Raw genomic sequence first — 20,065 nt, forward strand, 5'->3', positions numbered from 1 at the left:
AGAAACTGCATGGTGCCTTCTTTTGAGAGATTGATATCTGAAAGAATTAGAATTTTCTTCCATACCAGTGACCAGACCTACAAGCAGAAACTCTTCTGACGTGCCATCTGGAATTGTTCAAACATCTGTCATGTGAAGGGACCCCAGGAGCTTCTCACAGCTTTTGGAGGGTCTCTGTGGAAGGATTCATACCCTGCAGGCACCAGCCTGTCCTCTTTAAAGCATGGTGGGCAGGCAGACAAAACCTACTCAATGTCACACCTGCTCACTGCTGCACTGGCCACCTGCTGATACCTCAGCCAAGGGATAGAGGAGGAGAGGCAGGGCAGCAGATTCCACATGGCATCCTAATTAGGTTCACTCCTGAGCATTTCTGAGGTGTGGGTTGTGTAGGGAAAATGTGTCCCTCAGAGGGAAGTGTGCATTGTCTGTGTAGGACAACTTTCTGGGTAATCTAAAGCTGACTCTATAGGAGTTATTTTACAACTCTGCGAGTTGTAGGTAAACGTCACCAATGCAGAGTAATTCTTGCCTCTAAACATGCAAATGGAATGTCTGAAGGGACAGCCCCCTTATTTAAAAAACAAAACTGTTCTGTCTCTATTTGTGTATTCTACTTGATTCCTTCATTTAATTGATGAGTTAAACAGCCTTTAAGCATTTATTTCAGATGTTTATGAGAGCCATGATTTTCTCCTTTTTGGAAAAGTATCTTTAATAACTTCCAGGAATGACATCACCAAGATGGAGATATAGGTTGTTCCTGACTCCTCTCCCCATTGCAAGAAGAGCAATTAACAACTATTTATGAACAAGATAAGACAGAGAATCCTAGAACATGCAAAACAGGCTGAAGGCCCCCTGCGCCGCAGAGACCAAGCCAGATAGTGTTAGAAAGTTAAAAGGAACACTGACTGCATTGCCCTTCTCACAGAACAGGGCAGCACCACACACGGAGGTCTACCCTGAATCTATTGTTCCTCTAGTGGGAAAAGAGAGCCCAGGGAGACAACTGCACCCCCAACACTGTGGGTTGCTTTGTGGGAGTCCCTACCCCGAGTTTCCCAGGTGGCTCAATTGGTAAAGAGCCTGCCTGCGAATGCAGGAGATGCAACAGACGTAGGTTCAATCCTCAGGCAGGGAAGATCCCCTGGATAAGGGAACGACAACCCACTCCAGTATTCTTACCTGGAGAATTCCATAGATATTAGCCCATGGAGTCACAAAGAGTCAGACACAACTGAAGGACTACTTTGGTTGTCTTTCATTTTCTTTCTACTCTGGTCTTGCCCCATAGGGATTAAAGGGGTCTACAGAGCTCAACCACCGGGAATCTGACTGTGACAGAAAAGGGAAGTAGGGGCTTGCAAAAACCAGCACATGGATCTTGACAGACTGAGTCTATACCTGTGGTGCCCAAATAGTAATCCCAACAAGTGGGTTTGCTCATGTGCAGAAGCAACTTGGTGGTAGACAGACCAGAGAGCTCATTAGGATGCAGATCTGCCTGCTTAAAATCTTCAAAGGAGGAATTTTGCCAAGCGTGGAACCTAGTTTGCCCAAACACTGGCGTGGAGCTGAGTCATAGCCCCACCCACTGAGGAGACTGTCTCTGGCCACATCTGGCCAGAAGGATTGGTAAAAGCCTCTGGAAGCTGTGTAACCAGCAGTGCAAAAGCCAAGAAATGAGTACGCAGTATTGATCAACCCCAGAGCAAAACTAGTACTAGACATGGAGGCTTCTGTGGCTATAATCAGGAAGGGAGATTAATTCATAGCCAAGGCTGAGAGTAGCTCTTGGCCCTTCCCAAATGGTAGAGGTATGGGTGGCCCTTATCCATCTGGCCCAGGGAAGGAAACTGAGATACAACCCCACTTGCTATGGAGAGTGTCTTCTGGACCCTACTGATCAGAAGGGCAGGTGAGAACACCAGAAAGTTGCATAAACCAGTAACACTTAAGCACAGAGACATGGAGGCAGAGTTGATAATGGGCAGACCAAAGCCAGTGTCCCTGTTCCATGAGGGAACTTGGGGGACATGGACTGGCTTGCAGAGTTTTTGCTTATAATCAGTTGATAATCTAATGGGAGTTCCCTTGTATGTAGCTTGTGACTTCCCTTACTGCTTTTTTTAATTAAAGAAATTTTTATTGATGATAATTTATTTATAACATCATATTCCCTTATTGCTTTTAATATTTTATCTTTATCTTTAGTTTTTGCCATTTTAATTAAAATGTATCTTGGTGTGACCCACTTTGGCTTGATCATGTTTCCAGCTTTCTGTGTTTACTGGATTCAGGTGTCAGTTTACTTAATGTTTTTAGCTACTGTGTCTTCAAAAAGATTCTTTGTTTCTTTCTCTCTCTTTTCTCCTTCTGGGATTGCTAATATGAATATTAGTAGACTCAGTGTTGTCTCAGAGTTCTCATAACCAGTCATAATTTTTTAAAAATTCTTTTTTCACTTCGGTTTGAGTGATTTCTCCTCTTAGCCATTTCATTGTAGCTCTTCTTTACATCATTTATTTCTGCTAGTCTTCAGGCTGTTCTCACTGAGAGGATCTCTGTAACTAGTTGTCATTTTGATGTGTTCATAAAAGAGATAAGCCCATGGCCTTCCTGCTATGTCATCTTGGCCTCTCCTTTCCTTCTGCAATATCTTGTTTGATGGCAGAAATAAAATGTATTTTTTGCTGTCGATACTCATTCTTTATGTAAATATAACAAAATATAACGTATTTCCATTTTAGTCAGGCTTCAAAAATTGGGGGAATTTATCAATTAAAATTAGCAGATTACAGTATTTATTTAGTGCTATTCTTTACTTACAAGGCACTATAAAATTTGCATTATTTGGTCAGGCAGAGCAGTATCTAAACAATAAACTCAGATTTAAAAGTAAAGATTACATATACATTTCTAAATAGCTTAACTGCCCTGGTTAGCTATTGGACTAGGTCATTAGTTATGGAATGTATTCAATTGGCTGTGTTAATTACAGCTTGGCCTACTTTATTTCTTAATGAATGATTTGTATTCCAACATCTTAAATTCTTTCTCTGCTCCTGGAGTGTGCATTGTAAAGGACTATAATTTCTAATTAAGCTCTCAAATATTAGCCATTCTTATAAATTATTTATAGTATGCCTGTTGGATGCAATCTGGATTAATGAGATTTTAGGAAAAATCTTGAAACACTTGAATAATATTATTACCCATCATCTGAAATCTGGGTTAGGCCCACAGAGATGCTAAACTCTAAGTGATAATTCTCAAATCATCTGGACTCAGCAAGTCCAGAACAACTTGCTCACCAGATTCTGGTTTTCGTCTTAGATTCTTGCTGCTCCTTCTAAGTTTTCTTAGCTGAGTCCCCTTCACGTAACTGTGAAATGTCAGAGGCCCTCAATGCCATTTGTGAATCTTTTCATGTAGCTATACTCTCTCTGTATGTAGTTCCAGTGTCTCTCAATAAATTCAGTTTGAACTTCTCCAGACAAATGTGCTCATTTGTATGTCAAATAGATAACTTAAAATACAAAAGCACCCAAATGGAACTCTTAGCTTTCCCTCCCCTTGTCCTGACTTCCTCAATATTTTCTACATCAGTGAATACCAGTGCTATCTATAGAGTTACTGCAATACAAGACTTACATCATTCTTCTTTTGCCTCAAGTGTCTGGTTCACTGTTTCTCTCAGGTCCTAGAAAGTTCATGGCACTTGGGAGATGCTCAACGCTCTGTCACCAAGCAATGAATAGGACATATTCCCTGAAAAGTCAAGAGAGATGAGAATCATGCACTCGATGGTGGAATTTAATAGGACTGTGCTTTGACTTGAGATTAATTTTTTAAATATTAATAAAAGCTAGAAAAAGGGAGAGGAAGGTAATGATCTCTGCAGTTGAGCAGTCCTGAAAAGAGATCTTACTTAGTTCCTTGCCCAGGGATTAAATTTGGGTAACCTGGATGAAAACTAGGAATCTCTAGTGACCAGACCACCAGGGGCTAGAGGCTAAAAGCAAAGTGGCCCGGGCTCTTGCCCCTGTCTGAAAGCAAGAATGTTTCAAGGAAGCAAAAACTAAAAATAGGTGTGGAGTTTATTATTAGAGACACAGCAGGAAGTATGGGAGAGCACACAGGAAAAGAGTTTGTTTATCTAACTCAGAAATAGGGCAGAGATACATACCCAGAGAGAAAGAATACAAGCATCTTCTATAATGAGGAGGAGTGCAGTAAGTCAGAAGCTAGGCAGAGATACACACCTGCAGAAGAGTGCAGGCATCCTGAATGAGAACACAATAAAGAGGTGATTTAAATCACACGACTTCTGGTGGCTCAGAGAGTAAAGCATCAGCCTACAATGGGGGAGACCGGGGTTCAATCCCTGAGTTGGGAAGATCTCCTGGAGAAGGAAATGGCAACCCATTCCAGTATTCTTGCCTGGAAAACCCCATGGACGGAGGAGCCTGGTGGGCTGCAGTCCATGGGGTCCCAAAGAGTCAGACATGACTGAGCAACTTCACTTTCACTTTTAAATCACTTATATAGGACAGTCCTTCAGGGTCTTTGTTTACCTTTGGCCAATTATCTTGTTTCTTTCTTCACACCTGATTGGTCCATGGCTGCTCCTCAAGATGTGCCAACAACTTTTTGCTAAGATGGGTCCCACCCCAAAGGCCTATGGGTGCAAGCCCACTATTATGGGGGCCCCTCCCTTTTTGACTCCCAAGAAGCCTTCCTGCACATGTGCAGACAAGGAGTCTTCCTTTGCTTCAGGAGTGTGCACCTTATCTCTGCTTTAGCAGAGCTTGGCTTTTGACACTAGCTTTGTTCTTGGAGTATTTGGGTGAGAACAAAGCTTATGAATTTTATGCCACTTAACAAAGTGGCTCAGATGGTAAAGAATCTGTTTGTAATGCAGGAGAGTGTGGATTTGATCCCTGGCTCAGGGAGGTCCCCTACAGAAGGGAATGGCTAGCCACTCCAGTATTCTTGCCTGGAAAATCCCATGGAGAGAGGAGCCTGGCAGGCTACACTCCATGGGGTTGCAATCAGATACAACTGAGTGACTAACAGTTTTACTTTGACAAACACCATGTATCCAGCCCAGAGTCACACTATTTCCTACCTCAGCAAGAGCACACATAGATGGAAAGATGACAAAGTTTCTAATGTCTTTTCTCATAAAGTATGGACCAAGGACAGCTCAGGTAGGTAAAAGTGACGTTGGGTTGGGATAGTTGAAAAAATTAGACAATATATAAAGTGTCTTCTTTACTAATAGGAGATAGTGTTTATTAGAGCAACATATAGGATTGCTGGGCACTTTTCAGTGCTCTGAATTAATTATAGTGATGTCACTCAGCTCTTCTGATTTTATCCAGTAAAACTCAGCTACTTAAAGCTGGCATGAGGTAGTTGATTAAGTTCATTCGGACAGAAACTTGGAGAGTGAGTTTGAAGGAAGAATAAGAAGTGAGGAGCAAACCTGCTCTTTGCTGATTTTACTGTTGACCAGTCAGTCTTACTGTAATTGAGTAGAAGTCTATATTTTCATTAATTTAAATTATACTTCACATGTTTTTATTTTCCTCTGCAGAGTGCTGTGTCTTCCATAAATGCCTATTATAGACTATCATGTTAATATATAGGTCTTAGAATTATCAATAATAATTGATAAGGAATCATATTAGGTACATGCTGATCATCAGGGCCTTAGCAATGAACCATTTAAGCACAGGCCTTTACCTGTCTAGGTGCTTGCATTTCTGCTTTTGAATAGTTATTAGAGTAAGAGAATATGGCATATTAATGTGTACTAATCAGTATTGCTGTGGCAGTAAACCACTCACAAACCTCAGGTATTATAAGAATAAGCATGTATTTCTTGCTGCCTATTTGGCAGTGACTGTGGGTCTGCTCTTCACATGTATTTTTCCTCTAACTCACTCATTCTCTTGCCTCTAGGTCTCGGTGGTACTCAAAACCACCAGCCATAGCATGGGAAGATTTCAAAGTGACCCCACTTGTTGTCTGTTCACCTGTGCATAGACTTGGAAAATCTTTTTCCAAGGCCTGTTACCCACACACAGAACAGGAGCTAGACCTAGACCAGACCTTCCCCATTCACAACAACTCCAGGCAAGAGTACTGGAGTGGGGTGCCATTGCCTTCTCCATTTGCACGGTTAAGGGAGGGGATTTTGAGATAGTGCATAAAAATCTTGCAACTCTTTGGGAACTGTGCCAAGTCAATATTCAACAAGGCAGTATCATATCAAATGGACATTTCTTTGATCTTGCCTGGTAATTCTGCTGCATTTAATAATTAGGCATCTATTTCATTTCTCAAAATTTTCATTTATGACATTATTTTCTATGACATCACTCTCCAAATTTCCTCTTCTTTTCTGGTCTCTACTTTTCAGGAGCCCTACAGCCTTCTTTGTCCTCTGTTTTCTATCTTCAGCTTGCACAGATACTCTGAGTCACCAGATTTATAGCTGAACTTTCAATTACCATTTCTTTGCTGATAACAATAAATCTATCTATCTATCATCTGTCTATCTAAGATCTCATTTCTAAGCTCCAAAGTCACATCCATTATTCTTTGATTGAACAGGCACTTTTGAACCAATATGAACTCTAGTGAGAATTGTAGATAGAATTAGGAACAAAAGAAAACATCTCACCTTATGAGGCTTACATTTCAGTAAGGGCAATAATAAAATTGAAATAAACACGAGTATAATATGTCAGATAGCTATAAATTCTTTGAAGAAAAATTAAGCAGTATATGGCGAGGGCTGACAGAGTATCCTGGGATGGAAAATGAGGCTTGTGGTTCAATTTGGGGTGGTCAGCAGAGACCTGACCCCTGTAGAGTATCATATGATGGTAAGGAGCACCTTAAGAATTTGAATTGCTCTTGCCTTTGTTAGACAGTTCAGAATCCTAGATCCTGAGTGTGGAAATTTTATGACAGTGAGGTGAATAAAATTGCAAAATGGCAAGAGTTCATTCTGTGATTCAGCAGACATAGTACAAGTGATAAGACCTTTGTTTCAATATTAAGATACTTAGGGAATTATTATTTTACCATGTAATAATAAATGCATTAATCCAGCATTGATAAGGAGAAGGCAATGGCACCCTACTCCAGTACTCTTGCCTGGAAAATCCCATGGATGGGGGAGCCTGGAAGGCTGCAGTCCATGGGGCTGCTGGGAGTCAGGCACGACTGAGCGACTTCACTTTCACTTTTCACTTTCATGCATTGGAGAAAGAAATGGCAACCCACTCCTGTGTTCTTGCCTGGAGAATCCCAGGGACAGGGGAGCATGATGGGCTGCCGTCTACGGGGTCACATAGAGTGGGACACGACTGAAGTGACTTAGCAGTAGCAGCAGCAGCATTGACATGTACATCAAAGTTGAATAAATATAAAAAATATGATATTATTTACTGATGTGTAGAGCAAAAACATCATAATTATTTAACAAATACATTATAAACATTACACAGCTAGTCCCTGTGGATAAACAGTATTTTTTATTTCAGACTAAGCTCCTATGTTAGTCAGATAAGCAACAGGAGACAGATGACACACACCATGGAAGATTTTTCAAGGAGTGTTTACCAGAAATTATCACAACATTGTTAAGCAGTTACACACCCAACACAAAATAAAAGGTTAAAATAAAATAGTTTAACAAGGAAAAAAATACCACAAAGAACCTAATTGCAAAGTGTGGGCAAGCTTCAGGGAAGCCACAAAGGATAGTGCAGGGACCCAAGACTGGCAGCAGTAAAACTGCCACGACCCTATTGAGAAGGCACATGGGGAGAGATTACCAGAACCTGAAAAGAGGAAGAGTCCATACAACAGGTGACCTTGAGAACAACAGTGACCTCTTGTCTGGAGACGCAGCTCGAGACAACCACACAGAGAGAGAAGTAGGAAAATGACACTGAGACCTCTCTCCTTCTCTCTCTGTTCTCCTGACTGAGCTCCTCACTGGCCAGAAGGCACAGGCACTCATTTGCTATCATCCACTCTGGTTATTCTCAAGCAGACGGCAGGGTGCAAAGTAGTAGAGAAAAGACACCCAGGTCCAAGAGACTCCAGGATGAATCAGTGAGATGGAACTGCATAAAAGTTATTGGATCACTTTTTAACATATAGGCTTTGGAAATTGTAAACTTGGAAATTTATGTTTAGAAAAATGGCATTTTTAAATAGAAGTTCATCTTTTTAAAATACAAGTAAAATTTAGCTTATGGCAAATTCATGAATTCTGGAGTCATCACTTATGATGTGATGGAAAATAGCAGAATGAACACCTATGTGTGTCTTCTCGTTCTGCCATGAACATATGTCCATGAAAAGGTATTCAAAGAAGAACTTACCTTTTACAGTGGTGATCATGTAATTGGGGCTCAGCAGTTGAGTTTCTGTAGCATAAACATCAACATGATGAGGGCTGCAATATAGTGGGATACCTCCATCCCGAATATGCAGGACCACTGTAATGAATCAGTGGGTCATTCAAAGAAGCTCTTGGAATTCAATATAAAATTCACTGTAAATTTTATCACCCTGATCAAAGGTTTCTTGGAACTATGTTGATGAAGACCCTGGAATAGTGAAGTCACGTTAATGTGGACTGTAAGATAGGCTAGGGAAATAGTCTTGGTTTTCAGAAGCGGTATTTTCCAAAGAGGTGATACCTCAATCAGAGAAATTAAGGCAAGCCTTATTATTGTTATGTCCAGCTTCTATCAACAGGGTTTCCAAGCAGACATATAACTTGGAGAAAGGATTCTGGAGGAAAATTCTCCCTTTAGCACAGCAAAGGAAACCCAGATCACACCACTTATAATTACTCAGTGGCAAGTCTGGTAGGGGACTTGGGACCATATCTCCCCGCTATCTGCATCAGCCCTCTTCTGCATTTCAATCTTGTGATGCACTGGGCAAGTGTAACTCCAATCCCTCTCTTCTCAATTTGATTTCCAATCCTTGACTAAAAATAAGTAAATGTACAACCAGAGATTAGATATATGCAGAAAAGATGAAAGAGGAATACAAAGGTAGAGAAAATTAAAAAACCAATCCCTTAAGGAAAGATCAATTATTCAGGCAACAGAAAGAACTGTGCTATTAAAAATTCTAATTAGTATCCTCAAAGTGATTCAAGGAAACATTTCATATATAAAAATACTTTCCCAAACAAGATATTAATAAAATTAAAATGATTAGAAATTAAAATTGAACTGGAAAAATATATTTAAACATGACTTTACTAGTTGAGCTGGAAGATAAAGTTGAGCCACTTGCCCAGTTTCTCTCATTGTGAACAAAAACAATAGAAGGCCAAACCTGGAAAATATGAGATTGATTTAAGAGGTGCCAACTAAAGAGTGACACTTGCCATCAAGCTCGACAAGGACTGAGTCATTAGCTACTGCAGTTGCTGACTTTCACACCTTGAAAGGAGTTTAAGGTGAAGATCAGGGAAAAGGCATTCTGTGCTCTGGGAAAACAGGCAGCACAGGTCTTCTGATAGATACTTTTAGGGGAAAATTTTATGAACCCAGTTTCTTTCACCTTCCTCTATGTAGGGCTCGCCTTGTGGCTCAGATGATAAAGAATCTGCCTGCCATGTGGGAGACCTGGGTTCAATCCCTGGGTCAGGAAGATTCCCTGGAGAAGGGAATGGCTACCCACTTCAGAATTCTTGCCTGGAGAATTCTATGGACTGAGGAGCCTGGTGGGCTACAGTCCATGAGGTTGCACAGAGTTGGATAAGACTGAGCAACTAACACTTTCATGTTCATATTTTAGAAAACACTAAAATCATTAACTAAGGTACCTGTGCCTTGTACCTAGCAGCAATCTTCTACAGAGATTTGTGTTTGATTGCACATACACCTTCTCAAAAATCAAATATATGTTGATCTCTCCCCCTACCTCTTTGGAGCAGTTCCTCAGAGCTATCTGAGAGGCTGTCCCTGGGCTGTAATATTCAGTAAGTGCCTAAGCAAAACTGAAACTCACAGCTCTCATGTTGTGTGTTTTTATTTCAGTCAACAGAAGTGACAATGTTGAACCTATCTAAGCCAGGGAAGCCTGGTGTGCTGCAGCCTACGGGGTCACAAAGAGTTGGACATGATTTAGTGACTGAAAAACAACAACAAGCCTTGTACTCTAGATACCAGTTATAGTTAAGGAATTCCCACTCTTTTTGTGTTCTGAGAAAAGACTCAGTCAGTTCAGTTCCGTTGCTCAGTCGTGTCCGACTCTTTGCGACCCCATGAATCACAGCACACCAGGCCTCCCTGTCCCTCACCAACTCCCGGAGTTCACTCAGACTCACGTCCGTCGAGTTGGTGATGCCATCCATCCAGCCATCTCATCCTCTGTCGTCCCCTTCTCCTCCTGCCCCCAATCCCTCCCAGCATCAGGGTCTTTTCCAATGAGTCAACTCTTCGCATGAGGTGGCCAAAGTACTGGAGTTTCAGCTTTAGCATCATTCCTTCCAAAGAAATCCCAGGGCTGATCTCCTTCAGAATGGACTGGTTGGATCTCCTTGCAGTCCAAGGGACTCTCAAGAGTCTTCTCCAACACCACAGTTCAAAAGCATCAATTCTTCAGCACTCAGCCTTCTTCACAGTCCAATTTTCACATCCATACATGACCACAGGAAAAACCATAGCCTTGACTAGACTAGCACATCACAAATAGTATCCTAACCTTCTCTATCTACTCTAAGAATGAATGAAAAAACTCCAATATTCTTGTTGTTGTTTCAAAATCTCAGCATTCTCATAAAATTTGAGACAACAAAGTTACATGAGGAAAAGATGGACCCTCCTTGGAAAGACCATCTTTAGAAATCAAGTAGTTAATATATAACAAAAATAGATTGAGAGGCAAAGTGATTTTGTGATGTGTTGAAATCATAGTAATTTTTGTCAACAAGAGAAAAGGAGTAACAATTAGAAACTCCAGAAGGAAAAATGTCTGAGAAAGAAAACAGTGTTTCAAATGTGATGCAAATTAAAATGAAGCGTAATTTTGAGTAAGTAGTAAAAAAATGAGAAAATCTAATTTACCTTGGTGCTAGAAGCATTTTTCTCTGAGTAGCCCAGGAATCATGACCTTGGATTGACATAGGAATATTTGAAGAGACTATATAGCAAAGAATGTTCACATGCAGTTGTAATACTAATAAGTTGGTTTGGATCAGAAAAAAATAATTACCATATGCTTATAAAATATATTTGAAAATATATTTGACTAAGTAAAGCCTAAGCTATAGCTGAAAGAAGTTGGAATGTGTGGAGAGAGAAAAAAAGGTTAAAGGGATAATAACGGCATTTGTTTTCTTTCTCATCTCACCTTCTGGGATTCCAGGGGATTAAAGATGAGAAAAACAGGTATGTTTATTACTTAAAGTTAGAAAAATAAACAGCATAAATGTGTGGTAAGGAATTTGGCTTTTCTTAAAGAGAGGTATGGCCTTTATGCCCTTCTAAAAATAACTTCTAGTAATTTACTGAGTGATGAGAGCAATTTTTTTCATTCATGGTGGCCTCCTGGAGCCATATTTGATGGTTTTTACTAACAAGGTGATTTAGGGTGGGATCTTTGGGCCCTGTGATGAGCATGACTGCCAGAGAAGGGAAAGGGGAATGAAGATTTAATTCAGTCACATGGAAAATGAATAAATCAGTTATGCCAGCTTAGTGAAGCCTTAATAAAACCTCTGGGCTCAAAATTTAGGAGGGCTTCCCTGGTTGGCAATAGTTTGTGTATATTGTTATCACTGTGAATGGGAGGGAGTGCTGTCGTCCACAACTCCATGGGGAATTATGGAGTCATGACATTCTGGGAAGCTCTGCACTTGGACACCTCTAACCTTCCTAAGAGAAAATCCAGAGGTTCTCCAAATAGACCAAGTCGAGTGACCTCAGCGAGCATGCCTGGGGACTTATCAAAATCCTGGCAAGAGGTATCGTGACATCCAGAATACCACTTTCCTGCTTCCCCAGAATAATTCCTCAGTGTAGGATGTCCAGAGTGGCCCAAGCAGGAGAAAGAGAGGAATGTCTTCAAGACAAAAACAGCCTTGGCAACTGTTAGGGCAGTCTCTCTTCTGCAGTCTACTGTACCTCAGAGTTCCAGCTGCTGGAATGGTGGGCAGATTATAACTGGGGCTCAGCCTTTCCAGCAAGGATCCCAGGTGATCTGATCTCTGAAGGAATTCTCCAATCTTTTGCTCTCTAAAAAGAGGGTGTAATGGAGAAATCCTCAGAGCATCTAAACAAGCCAAGGGCCACCCCTCCTGGGTTCACCCCGTGTTGGGCCCATGTTGGGGACCAAAACTGCTGCTGAAAACTCAACTTATCTGTGCACCAGTGACAGGTCAGATCTCAGAGACAGAGCTCTGGGGGAAGTAGAAAAGACCAGCCTTATTACTTTTCTAGGCAAAGGGGGAGACAGTGGACTCCTGCCTTGAAAAACTATGTGTCCCAACTTGGAGAAGATAGTGAGAAGCATTATAGTAATGATTCAAAGAGAGTGTGATCAGCTCATTCTTCTGATTAGTGATGAGGCAAGTAGGAGTCAGCATGATCAACCTTCAGGTTTCAACTTCTCAGGATCTACATGCTTTCGGGCAGAATACCATCATTAATCATTAATTCTTCTACTTGGAGGAGGTTTCAGTATCTGCACGCCTGTGTGTGTGTGTGTGCTCAGTTATGTCTAATTCTTTTCAACCCCATGTGATCCTACCAGGCTTCTCTGTCCATGGGCTTTTCCAAGCAAGAATACTGGAATGGGTTGCCATTCCCTTCTCCAGGGGATCCTCCTGACCTAGAGATCAAACCCACATCTCCTGCATCTCCTGCATTGGCAGATCATTGTCATTTCACCACCAGGGAAACCCTTCAATAGCTGTAAAACAGCTCAAAGATAGAGAGTATGTATCCCTTCAAGGGGAAAAAAGGACCTTGCCCCAAGGTTTTACTATTGTTTCTCTTGACTGTTTGTTTCTCCCTGGTCTTGTATCCCCTCCATTCCCTAATTACCAATTGCTTATATCTGCTCATTGGAATTCAGAGAAAGTCATGGAGGCTGAATGAAGGCTATTTATGGTAATCAAAGAAATGGGGGACACAGAATTTGTGCTAGGAGCCCCACAGGGCACTACTTAGTAACAACATCTGGCCGGAAGAATTCAGAGAAGAAATTTATGAGCTTGGGGAATTTCTCTTCATTATAAGCATAGCTGTCCTAATTTATTATTTTTTTTTACATGTCATTGTGAAAAAAAAAAATTGGCATGAAAAGCCTAAATGCAAAATACATGAAATAAAGGAAACATCTCAGACTTTGCAGCTAAAAGTTCAGTGCAGAATCAGGTGAACTTAATTTGTACAAGCACCCTAGACTGTATTTTTCATAACTATTCCTTGAGCAATTATGAGTAGAGGTAAAATCCTAAACAAAACAAGGCATTTAAAAATTTCTCTTTCTTGTGTGTCCTTGCTTCATGTGCATCTCTTTATCATACCAAAAAATTGTGTTTATGAGATTTACCTAAGTAATTAGACAACTCAGTTGATACAAAGAAGAAAACAAACCTCCCCCTAAGCAGTGTCAACCTTGCAGCTGAGCTCTGGAGCTGTCACAGTGAAGACGCAATGAGAAGAATGGCTAGAAAAATTACAAGTTAGGAATTGGGATTTACAGGAGCTTAATTCAATTTCTCAATGCCCCTTTCTATTCTAATACTCCTTTTTAGAGCACAGATGAATATTCTGTATATGAGATAACACAAGGACAGTTTTGAATATTGCCTGGCAAGACATTTTGTAAAGTATAATGAGCAGTTTCCAGATGATAAAAAATAAAAATGAAAAATACAAAGAGCTCTGGGACCTTAATTCTAAATATAGCACTGAAATTGGAGTCCAGTGAGCTCAACAAATTATTTATTGCTGTCTGCTTAGGTTATGGCTGTTCCTTTTGTCCCCTAAGAGATTTTTTTAGCAGGATCCCAGATTGCAACTCAGTGTTCGGTTAAAAACACAACAGACTCAAAATGGTGTTGCTGTGCTAAGCCCCATTTCATTAAACCAAGACTTAATTAAAGTTTCAACACTCCCAGAAATGGAATGTTAAACTGGTCAATCAGGAACTGCCTAGACAGCACTGGGAGTAACCTACCTGATAACCCTCTGCCATGCCCTATCACCTTGCAATAACCAATCTGCATTTTTTTTCTTTCTATGACTTACTTGTTTCTACTTCCTTCTGCCTAAAAAAGTCTTTCATTTTGTATATCTCCTAGGAACTCCTTTCTATCTGCTAGACTAAATGCTGCCCAAATCAAATCAATTTTTACTCAAAGTCTTAATAATTTTAATATGCTTCCATTAAGCTAAAGCTTAACTCAAGTTAAAAGTTTTAGCAGTTCCTAACACTGAAGTTGTCAGCTGTGAGGGCCATGCTACAAGTTTCACAACTCACCTTTGCCATCAACAGATCCAAAGACAGATTCACCTGGATGCTAAGGAAGCTTAAGCTTGAGACTGTCAACGTGTGTCAGCCTGTTCCGAGGCATGTACCCAGATCTCTATTGTTTGGCTCACAGAGGAACCCAAACCACTTTATCAAACCTGTACCTGCAGTATATATAATAGAAAAAGTCACATTAATTTCCCCCTCCTATCTATTATGATTCCAAGCAGAGCCCTGTGGGCTCCTGGGTACAAAAGATTTCCTGTGTCACTCATTTCTTTGATTACAGGGAATAGGGTTCCTTCAGCTTCCATGACCTTCCCTGAGTTGTAACAAGCAGATTCAAGCAGTTGCTAATTAGAGAAGGGAGGAGATGCTGACACAAGGGAGGAGCAGTCAAGAGAAACGATAGCACAGCCTTGGGGTAGGGTCTTGGTTTCCCACCAAGGGATGTACAAAACAGTACCTTCAGGCTGTTTTGATGATGCTAAAACCCCCACCAAGTGGGAGAAGTTAACATTAATGATGATATGCTGCCCACAAGCACATAGACCCCAGATCAGTTGGAACCAGAAGGTTCATGACGCTGACTCCCATTTACCTCACCACCAACCTATCAGGAGAATGTCTATGAGATGATTTCACCTTTTGAACCATTACTATAAAACTTCTCTCACTACTCCCTCCAGGTTTTGAGGGCATTAGCCCTCTGCCCATTTTGCCTGGCAAATAAAACTATTCTTTTCTACTTTACCCAAAACTCTGTCTCCAAGAATTAGCTTGGTGTCATGGCAGAGAAGCCAAATCCATCTCCAGAAAAAAATGTTTTACTTCTGTAATTCCCACTTCTTTTTAATCTTCTTTTACCTCATTTAGGAAAAACAGGCCAGTGAAAATTGTTTCCTTACTCTTAGTTCCAGGAACCAAAAGATTTATGAATGCAGAGTTCTGTATTCTCAATTATGTGTGTATTCAATCACTCAACAAAATTTATTTAGCACTGCCTATATTCAAAAGCAGAGACATTACTTTGCCAACAAAGGTTCATCTAGTCAAGGCTATGGTTTTTCCTGTGGTCATGTATGGATGTGAGAGTTGGACTGTGAAGAAGGCTGAGTGCCGAAGAATTGATGCTTTTGAACTATGGTGTTGGAGAAGACTCTTGAGAGTCCCTTGGACTGCAAGGAGATCCAACCAGTCCATTCTGAAGGAGATCAGCCCTGGGATTTCTTTGGAAGGAATGATGCTAAAGCTGAAACTCCAGTACTTTGGCCACCTCATGTGAAGAGCTGACTCATTGGAAAAGACTCTGATGCTGGGAGGGATTGGGGGCAGGAGGAGAAGGGGACGACAGAGGATGAGATGGCTGGATGGCATCACTGACTCGATGGATGTGAGTCTGAGTGGACTCCGGGAGTTGGTGATGGACAGGGAGGCCAGGCGTGCTGCGATTCATGGGGTTGCAAAGAGTTGTTCACAACTGAGCGACTGAACTGAACTGAACTGAAGCCTTAACAATACCCAGGTAAGTTAGACATAGCCCTAGATAGCAAAGGATCAAAACCTCTGATCAAGAGAAACAGACACACAAACACATCTCCTAAACTCCTCTAAGATTCAACAACCCAATGAGAACAACGAAAGGCTATTTACTCAGTGTTTGCTACAGCAAGGAGGTTGGCCACCACTACTTGAGTTTGCCAAAGACTCAAAATTGGAGAGCAAAAGGGGGAGTTCTCATACTCTGCAAGGATAGCAGAGCCCACCAGTAAGAAATACTCCTTTTGCCCTGCAAGAGCTCAGCCAATAAGAGACTGTCACACCTCAGTCCATGAAAAGCCACTGTACTCCAACTCTCAATTCCTCCAAGGCACTGTATTGACTATAGCCCTCTGTCTTGCTGTATCCTACCAACTATGCCAATTGTCTTGCTGTATTTAATTGTTCACTGAACCCAGGGTAGGCAAGGTGAGAAGAAGATGTGGGGAGCCTTAGGAAATGCAGACATTATTCACTGTGGCAAGGCAGACATGCTTTACTCTCTAATGGCTGATACAGCAGCACCAATGACTAGGCAACTCAGCACGACTGGACTTGATGCTCCTAGGGCTTTCAGGTGATGCTTATACAGGACCATACCACAGTGTGCATGCACAGTGCCACAAGTGATCCCAGCTGTAGAACTAGAGTGCTATGGGGCAAGAGAGCCTAACCACCTCCACCTCGCCAATTGCTCTCTCCCTACAGCCTCCCAACTTCCTTTTCCCCTCGATATGAGTTTCTTCCCATTTTTTCTGGGGGACTTGCACATGGTCTGCTGTGGTTGTAATCCTAAATTGCAGTTCTTAGTGATCCCAAATAAACTTTTTTTTTTTTTTTTCTGGAAAAATAACTTGCAGTCTGTTGTAGTTCAACATTCTGATGGCCCATACTAGAATCCAGAGAAGACTCCCAAACACTTCAAGGCTGGTGAGCAAACAGGTACGGTATTCACATTGAGCACATTGTTGCTCATAGCTTTTCTTGTCAACCCTGGGGTTTGAGAATAAATCTTTTTCCTGGATCCAAGCTTCTGCCCCCATCGCATTTTGAAGCATTTCAGGTTTTATTTAAGATCTATTTTAAGGTTTTTTCCTCTCTGGTCTTGTTCTGTATGTGAGTACTCATTTGGCACTTTGACCTGATTTTGAAATCAGATTGCTTCAACTGGACCTGGCTAATCTTTGGTCGATTCCTTTGGGAACAGGGGCTATTTCATTGAACTGTGCCAGTTCGGCCTTAGGCCAAATTCCCTTTGGAATAGGGGCTGTTTTATTGGAACTGTGCTCAGCAGTTTCAGCCTGGTTCCTCTGAGATCAGACTGTTCCATGAACACTGACTGGTATCAGGCCTGGAGGCTATTTTTGAGCTATTTGAGTTGTTTAGGCAGTTTGAAAATTATTCTTTTACTCTAGAGAAAAACTTATGAGAAGTTGGATTCTAGTTATATACATATTTGAGGGTGAACCCCCACCCCAGGGACCATGACCAATTTTTATGTTTGAAAGCCATAATCCTTTCTCATGTTCATTTCAAATTAAATGGACTGACCTGATGAAAGACAATTTAGAATATCAATGACCATTATGAGGAACTTTTGAAATCCTTAAGTTTGTTTTTTAAAATAAATTGAATAAGCGTAGCTTTAAAAACCAGCTTCTAAATGTTACTGAGCCTAAAATTGTCTCTCTGCAAAATAAGATTCTAAGATTAACTGAGGCAAACAATTAAAGAAAGATAAAATGGCTTCTAAAGGCTCATGCTCCCCTTCCTTGGCTTCTTTGTCTAAAGCTCACCAACATCATCTTCCTCCTTCTCTTCTATGTTGCTGCCACCTCATCTATACCCTCAGTTCCCTCATACTAATTCTTTATCAAACTTTCCTTTTGCTCTGAAACTCTCCACTCCTTCTTCTTCTGAACGTATCAGAACATGTCTCTTTAACATTAAACCTTCTGAGGACCAAAAGGCTAAACCCTTAATTTCTTTTATTTCCTGAACTAGAGCCAAACTGTGAGCCATAGTCAAAGATTTTCTCAGAGGAATTGAAGATCCTCACAGATTTGTTGGGGAATTTAATATAGTCATTCACACTTATTAGCCTAGTTTCCCTGACTTATATCAGCTGGTTCATAAGTTTGTCAGTGGAGCTCAGGTCCAGCATTCAATGAAAATTGATCATCAGAAAATTTTGAAAGGTCTCTAGAGTTAGACCTTGGAGACCAGTATGATTATGATTAGGCTTGGGCAGTGCCAGTCAACTTCATCAGGCAAATCCCAGGGCTTTTTCAGAGCCTGATAACTGGAGCAAAATTCAGTCTTTCACACAAAAATCTGGTGAACCTGTTCATGACTATTATATTGACTTGAGATTTTTTTTTTAAGAGGAGTAGAGTTGTATTACAGTGCTTTGTTAGTTTCTGCTGTAGACTTCCCAATTGTTTCTAAAGAAAATTATGTTCTTCCTGAAGACATTGATTCCAATCAGGTAGCTTTTAACTCTATTAATGGATTGAACTGGGACCTTTCCCTTCTAGTAAAAAGGGCCGGGACACAATGGGAAGCCATGTTCAGTCCAGATTTAGTTAATTTGGCAAATCAGTTCTCAACCCTAGATGAGTCACCTAAAAAAAGACTGCTAAGATTCTTAATCTTCTACTCTAGTGAATGAAAGTTCCTAAACAAAACTCTCCTAGTTTCTGCTATTGTTGCAAGGCGTCAGGACATTGGTGCTTGAGGTGCCTTCAGCCCTCTAATGGGGCTTCCTAGGTGGCTCAGTGGTAAAGAATCTGCCTGCCAATGAAGGAGACACAGGAGACATGAGTTCAGTCCTTGGGTTGGAAAGATCCCCTGGAGGAGGAAATGGCAACCCACTCCAACATTCTTGCCTGGGAAATCCCATGACAGAGGAGCCTGGTGGGCTACAGTCCATGGGGTCAGAAAGAGTTGGAAATGACTGAATCAACTGAGTACAGCACAGCATATGGATAGTTTAGTATATATGTTTTTGGAGTACCTCATGAATTTACAATGTTCTGGAAGCAATGTGGCTTCCTTCCTTACAGTCGAAATTAAATTTAAAATGGCCCTTATGTTCAGAAATTATTGGATGCAATATTTTTACGTTGTCATTTTATCTGCTATTAAGATTCTGGAGCATATTATGTTTGACTCTCTGGAAGCTAAGGAAAATCACCTTGCTGATAGTTCTGCAAGGAATTCTGCCCTTAAAGGAACTGACAGCAGCCAAACCTCTGCCATGTTCTGGAGGGGTATTTACACAAATGATAACCATAAAAATTGACTATGGAAGCCCAGTTGGTCTCAGAAAAGGAAGAGCAAGGTTGGAAATTCAGCAATTGTTTAATTAAAAAAAAAAAAAAAAAAGATCTAGTTCTGACCTAGTAATAGCATAGTCCTACCAGGGAACCTAATCTTTCTACTCCTCACCACTGTATGTGCATTAAACCATTAGTTTGCTGACAAAATAAAAGCATTCATGAATCAATATGGATGGGGAAACATTAAAAAGTGCCTATTTAACGATTATAATTTTTTAATTAAAAAAAATTTTAAGTACTTCATTACTTCTTTAATCTTCATTTTTATAACCTACTTTTACCTTGCAAAATAAGACATTATTTTTAAAGCAAATTTCCTATATATATATATTTATAATTTTTGTGATTGATTTTGTTTTGTATTTTTAATACTGTATTTTTCAGAGTCTAACCTCTACTCTAGATTTTTAATCTTTGTTTTTTGGTATTTGTTATAAATTTTGTACTTTTAAGAATCTAATCTTCAGTACCCATTTTTGCTTAGGGGTGTGATTACTGGCTTGATTGCACTCTCCCCTTTTGATTCTCCCTTTTCTCCCCCAGTTTACCTCTATCTCCTCCCTCCCCTTTCTCTTCTCTACTTAACTCTGTGAATCTCTCTGGGTGTTCCAGGCTGTGAAGAACACTTAGGGAACTGGTGTTTCTGT

Source organism: Bos indicus x Bos taurus, chromosome 8 (genome assembly GCF_003369695.1).
Source record: "Bos indicus x Bos taurus breed Angus x Brahman F1 hybrid chromosome 8, Bos_hybrid_MaternalHap_v2.0, whole genome shotgun sequence".
NCBI classification, from domain to species: Eukaryota; Metazoa; Chordata; class Mammalia; order Artiodactyla; family Bovidae; genus Bos; species Bos indicus x Bos taurus.